We start from the raw sequence: 6,000 nt of genomic DNA on the forward strand, positions 1-6,000 counted from the left end.
TGAACGACACCGGTGGAAAAGTGCCAGATTTTTGTTTTCTGTGTGAAAAAAACGGACATTTAGTTTGTCATTTAGTGTGGACGCCCATATTCCTTTACAAAGGGATATCGTCAACTTCCGGCCCGGCATGTCTATTACAGTGTTTTCTGTGTGAAAGGGGATCATTGATCATTTTGATATTTCCCATGCGGAGAAAACATTCCCTGTTCATACTAATTACCTGTTGCGGAAATGTAAGACTGAAGTCAAACCGCAATTTTGCCAACTGAGGTAGCGTGAGAGATGTAACAGAGACAAGACGGTGGATGTGTGAAAGGTTAACACGGGAACTTATAACGGAGATTGACTTCTCCTGTCCACAATGTCCTATTTTGCTGTGTAAAAGACCCAGGCGGATACATTCCGGCTATAGTTTTGTATACCTCTGTATGTCTTTTTTGCAGAATCGCAAGAGTTTTTGCACAATTTTTTAACTTTCCCTAACAAATTTTGCTATTGTTCCGGCATTTATGGTAACCGATGTATCCCTTTGACATTCAGAATAAATATTGAGCAATACATGTTATGTGGCTTTACACTGTAAGTGGAAAAAATAACATTTATGCTGTTTTTCTTGTATTTCAGCCACAGCCGGTTGCCGTCAATTGAGTATAAATGACACTGACTGGGTTTTTTTTTTTTAGTAAGATGTTGTTGTTAAGTCTTCCTCAAACTCGGCAAAATGGCTATCAGAGGTTGCTGGTCTCATGCCCCCCCATCATGCTTCTACCAAAATGAACACAATACCAACCTAGGCTCGCTCCTATCCGGAATCCTGGTCTCATGGGTGTGAGTGATCTGCAATGATGAATGGTCAATCCATTCAGACACAGACTCCTCTTCCGGGATTGGGATAAATACCTATTAGCCAATTTTTTCCACTGGACCTAAACTGTACTTGTATGAGCCGGTCGGCATCGACCACCCGCCCTGAGCACTGTTTGAATATGAGACGATAAAAATCACCCAGGATGAAACCTTGCATTGTTATTATCTGCAGCACAAATCTGCACTTTATTGCCTTTTTCTCCCAACCATCAACAGTTCCCTGAACCTGGCGTGGGTCCACCTAGTTTACTGTAAACAAGGGGGTGAGGGGGGGTCCTCTTACAGGACTTTTTTTTTTGCATTTGCCACAAAAGAACAAGGCTGATGGTGACGCAGCTGTTGAAATAACAGCTCAGTCTTTGATGAATATAATGTCAGGGAAAAATATTCACGCCTGGTATTTTAGCATAAATGCCACCATGAGGATGGATGGATGTGTTTCTCATTAACCCCCCCACCCTTCCAACACAGTTGAAATACTAAAACCGATCATATTTATTCATTTATCTGTACTGTACAGACAAACTTGCAAGCATATTCAACAGTCATATTGCATGTTGAGTACTATAAATAAGTACATGTTGGTAGGTCCGCATTTAAATAAAAGCCTCTCACGCCCCCCTTGACAGTTGCCCTAGCCTGCCCCAACTATTTGACAAGCACTGTATTATATTGACCTCTTGCATCATTTACCTTATAATCATGCAACCTCTTTTAGTATGAATGATTATATTATAACCATGCATCCATTTATTATATCTATATGCAAATCCACTGAGTCGGTGCCTAAATCCTCTCACAAGCTGCATTATTAAACATAATGGCCCCTGTCAGGTTGATAACCTTATGGAGATGTGACGTTCAATGACTTGGTTAAGTGCTAGTGTTTGGTAAAAATCCACTTTTATAACATCATCATCATCTTTATCATCATCATCATCATGCAGCGGATGAGGCACACTTCCGCAACGCCGCGGGAAGAAGCATTATGGCACCTGCCATTATAAAACACACCTCCCCTTCCCCAAAGAATACCACATCATGGATGGGGCAACCCTTGCCTGAAAAAAAACAAAAAAAAAAACAATTTAAATGTGGTTCAGTGGATCAGTGTCCTGCCTACCAGAGGTCCATTCACATTGGGCATTGGATGTGTACCATCTGTGCATGTTTGACACCCAAGTTGCACAGTGAAAGTCTATAAAAGGCTACAGGACGTGATCTGTGTGCGTAATTATTGTCCCTGAAGAGGAGAGTAGATGAAGGGAGGGGGGGTAAAAAAAAAAAAAAGCAAAAACCGGACCCTTGAGTAGACTGAATGAGCCTCCGGTGTGCGTGTTCTTACTCAGGATCAACCCGGGTGAGGAGAGGCGCAGCCCGGATGAGCCACAATACCACGTAGGGTCCCGTGACGCTTTTTACCCCGGTTCTTAATTTAAACAAACTTAATAAAATAGTGCAAAAATAAATGATGAGCAACTTCCTACCTTTCTTACAAGTCGTGAGCGGTGAGAGAGAAACCGGGGGGAGGAGCCGCGGAAGCCCGGTAAGGAGGAGTGGAGGTGATCCGAGTGGAGCTCTTCTTATACGGAGGCGAGGCTCACACAAGAAAAGAGGGGCACAAGACCGAAGTCCGGATTCCCATGAACGGGCACTTTTTTTTCTGTCTGTGTTTGTTTGTTTATCTCTTGGTGGTAGTGGTGGTATCGTCTTGGCGGCTGCCGGCGGCTTGTTTCCATGGAGCGCCTCCGGAGCGACCTGAATGACCGCGGCGGCGCCTCATCAGCAAAGCCCGCATGTGTTGTTGGGACCAGGCGAGCAGCAAGCGAGGAGCTCTTCCTCATTCTTCCTCCTTTACACTTGGCCCCCACCCTCTCTCTCGCTCTCAATTGCACTCTCTCACTTTCAAATGTGTGTGCGGAAGAGAGAAAGCGTATGCAAGTCAAACACCGTTCTCCAACCGCCGTCTCTCTCTCTCTCCAGTGTCTTTAGATCACCGCAGGACTAATATAAATACACTTAAATATGTTTTTTTGCTATTTCTATTACGAAAAATATCAACTAAAAGCGTTTTTACGTGTTAAAAAACACGTACAAAAATGTCCGCACCACAGAAGTCTATCAAAAGGGGAATGTTTTGTCTTTGGGATATTAAAAACGTCACAAAAGACGACAACGTCAAAGTGATCTCATACAATTAATGGACAAAATGACGCTGCAACATGCACGCCAGGCCAGTAGTGGGCAGTGTGGTCCGCCAATGTTGCTGTGTTAAAGGAATAGTTCTGATTTTTTTTAGGGCTCGAGCACTGACCAGGGCGAAAGCCCTATTTTAATCATAATGTTTATGATTATGATCATGATTATGATTATGATGATGATTATTATTGTCATTATTATTATTATTATGGTTGTTTGTCTATATGTGCCCTGTGATTGACTGGCAACCAGTCCAGGGATAGGCTCCAGCACCCCCGCGACCCTTGTGAGGAAAAAGCGGTAGAAAATGAATGAATGAATAATAATAATAATTATTATTATTATTATTATTATTATTGTCCCAAAATGATTGCGATTTTGAGGGCCTTATCATGCCCGAAAACTCAAAATTTTGCAGGCGCATCAGGTCTGGCGAAAAATTTGATATTTTATGGGTTCTAAAATATAATGTTCCAAAATTGACTCACTAGCGCCACCTTGTAATTAAAAAAAAAATTAGCCCCCGCCACCAGTTTCACGGATCGTCACGAAACTTGGTGGAGACGTCTATCATAACAGGACGCATCAAAAAGTCTCAAGAACCCATATTGCTAAACAAACAGGAAGTTGGCTATTTTGGATGGTGGCGGCCATTTTCAGGCAAAAAGTAGGGGTCGTATCTCGACGAACTCCTCCTAGGGGGTTTGACCAAATGAGTCCCTTGTAGCATAAACGGACACTACATGAAGTTGTATGTATAGTTCCGCTGAGTTAATGGTGTCTCTTAATAATTAATAATAATTTTGCTTCTCAAAACAATATGCAAAATTGAAAATTCCATCAATTAATCATCATCAATCATTTTATTATTACAGGACATGAACACAACATTGGTGTCAACATTTGGTTCCATCACTATCACTTTGAGTAAGTAACAACGCCAATGCAGTGAGGCTTTCAGGGACCCTCGAAATGAAGAGCGTCGCTGTGATTATGTTAATGTACCGCCGTCGTTTCCAAATGGGCCCATTTGCATTTTGAATCTTGACGTTGGAGTGTGAAATATGGCATGGACCTTGTGTAAAAACGGCAATATATCATCCACTTACAATTACACATCGAGAAAAAGAAAAAGGAAAGCAAGCCAGTAGATTTCTTTTAAACCCTCACACATCAGCATAAGTGAACTATTCCAATATGAAAATGGTGGAACTGTTTTGTTGGAAGACATTCGGAAGCAAATGGGTGACTTGTCTGAATGTTTACAATGTTTTAATGGCGGAGTACACCTTGTGACATGCAAATATTGACATAATTATTTATGTATTTGCATAAAATGTATGAGTTGCTAGCACTAGGAGGCTTCAAGCATGACCAAAGACTACTCATTAATAACTCATTACAAATCAACACGCTTACTTGGTGACCATTGTTCATATCAACCACAGACAGTAGAGAAATGAGAATGCACCCACACGGGCAGTGACCGCTGGCCTTGGTGCTTATTCAATTCCTACGCTGAGGATATGGATGATTAGCCACCAGCCGCAGAGTTGTGCCTTATGTCATCCCTCATTTGCATGGAGACAAGTAAATATCGGAACACCATAGGGGTAAAATGTGGAGTAATCTCGCCAATGGGGACGTAGACCCAAACAAAGCTGAGTCATTCACTCCATATATCTTTCTAAGACGCTCCCTCCGTCTTCCCCTCCATTTACATGCGAGGAGTGACTCTAAAAGTGACCATGTTCCATTGCAATCCAGTATGATTTAAATGTCAAATGGGGATGCATATATAAAAGAGGAGTCATCATTTCCAGGCTTGATGCATTCAAGCCGCATTTTCACTGCGGGTCTTCATTCCGATAAAGTGCCTTCTTTATGAGATGAGTCAGTGGAGAGATCTCACAAAAGTGGGTCCACGCCTCATCTTGTCAAGGGAGGACACTATTGGAAGGAAATTTGGATATACTTTAGAGTATAAATTCCGTATTCCGTATAAACCTATCCAGTAAAAATGAGTCAATACATTATTTTCTAAATAGCTGGCAACACTAGTGAGAAGCAAGATAATATTGGGGCTGCACGAGTGCTCCCAGGACAAACATATACTGCTGCATGGTAGAAGTCCAACATGATAAGGAGCCCAAACACACCTCCAAGATGACGAGTGTCTTGCTGAGTTCACACCTGAACCCAAATGAGCACCTTTGGGGTACAAGCAAAAAGAAGGAGGGCAAAGTGTCTAAGCCAGCGCCAGTTGGTGCCAGTTCACGTCAAAGTTTATGTGATTGGCGCATGGTGGCTCACTGTGGCGGCGAATTAATGTTTGTTCGGCATGTTGCCATGTTGCCGTTAATTGGCGCCACAGCAACCCGCTAAACGCCAATCACATAATCTTTGGCGCAAACTGGCACCAACTGGCGCCAGCCCAGTGGACTCCTAGCATCACTGGCGCAACTTGGCTTGCGCCATTACATTCCAGTGGATTCCAATAGTCGGATTGTTTGTGACATTTGGTTCCACTTTGTGGACAAGAAGATTTTAAACATTTTGAAATTTTCTTGCCGCCAAACTCAATTTTTGCCGCCCTTATGGGCCACCACGAGCCAGTTGGGAGGTAGTTTGAGCCACTGCACACAAGTAGGCACCTTATTGGGGACACTAGGCGCCACAGCAAATTGCATTTGCTCAAACTGGCACCAACTGACAATGGCCCAGTGGACTCCTAGCATCATTGGCGCAACTTGGCTCGCGCCATTACATTCCAGTGGATTTCAATAGGCGGACTGTTTGCGCCATTTGGTTCCACTTGGTGGACACTTGGCGCCGATCTCTTGATGCAAGTGGCACGACTAAGTTTTTAAGCATTTTGAAATTTTCTTGCCGCCAAACTCAAATTTTGCCACTGTTAAGAGCCACCATGAGCCA

General features: G+C 43.0%; 1 protein-coding gene across 3 annotated transcripts in view; it reads right to left on the bottom strand.

Annotated features, from left to right (window-relative positions):
* slc8a1b (solute carrier family 8 member 1b) overlaps positions 1 to 2,749 on the bottom strand; it is a 108,005-nt gene extending 105,256 nt beyond the window's left edge. For 2 of the 3 annotated variants that reach the window (XM_058058984.2, XM_058058981.2), the window contains exon 1: positions 2,355 to 2,749. The gene's annotated coding sequence lies outside the window, so the exon portion shown is untranslated. The remainder of the gene's footprint in view (positions 1 to 2,354) is intronic. The other variant, XM_058058983.2, reaches the window with a different exon arrangement.
* Between the last annotated feature and the right edge of the window lie 3,251 nt (positions 2,750 to 6,000).

The sequence above is a fragment of the Doryrhamphus excisus genome, linkage group LG20, assembly GCF_037039965.1.
Source record: "Doryrhamphus excisus strain RoL-2023G ecotype Guam linkage group LG20, RoL_Dexc_Guam_v1.1, whole genome shotgun sequence".
In the NCBI taxonomy this organism is placed as follows: domain Eukaryota; kingdom Metazoa; phylum Chordata; class Actinopteri; order Syngnathiformes; family Syngnathidae; genus Doryrhamphus; species Doryrhamphus excisus.